Below are 388 nucleotides of genomic sequence, written 5' to 3' on the forward strand. Positions count from 1 at the left end.
TCACCGTCTTTCGCGTTCCGTCCTCACCTACCTGATTGCCGAAAGTGTTGACAGAGTTGCCTCCCGTCGTTCCGTCACCTTCCTGATTGCCGAACCGAAAGTGTGGTAAGAGTTGCCTCCCGTCTGGGCAATACAGCGGAGGTGTACGCGAGTGGTCGCCATCTTTGTAATCGAGACGAGTACACGACGCTCTGAACCTAAATTTTTTTTTTTTTTTATAGGTTCGGTTTTGGGTTTACAGCCTTTCGAGAGCGATGTCACTTTTTTCAAGAGTAGAATTTATGAACGTATGTTCATGGTGGATTGATGTTTCGTGTTATAATAATGGCTTATGTGTGAATTTTAAATGTTGAAGTGAGTAGTGCAATGGATGCTTATTTGTAACTGA

General features: G+C 43.8%; 1 protein-coding gene across 1 annotated transcript in view; it reads right to left on the reverse strand.

Moving 5' to 3' along the window:
- Positions 1 to 138, reverse strand: part of LOC135223773 (uncharacterized) — a 28509-nt gene extending 28371 nt beyond the window's left edge. Inside the window, exon 1 of the mRNA XM_064262550.1 lies at positions 32 to 138. The gene's annotated coding sequence lies outside the window, so the exon portion shown is untranslated. The remainder of the gene's footprint in view (positions 1 to 31) is intronic.
- Positions 139 to 388: the final 250 nt, after the last annotated feature.

This window comes from Macrobrachium nipponense, chromosome 10 (genome assembly GCF_015104395.2).
Source record: "Macrobrachium nipponense isolate FS-2020 chromosome 10, ASM1510439v2, whole genome shotgun sequence".
In the NCBI taxonomy this organism is placed as follows: Eukaryota; Metazoa; Arthropoda; class Malacostraca; order Decapoda; family Palaemonidae; genus Macrobrachium; species Macrobrachium nipponense.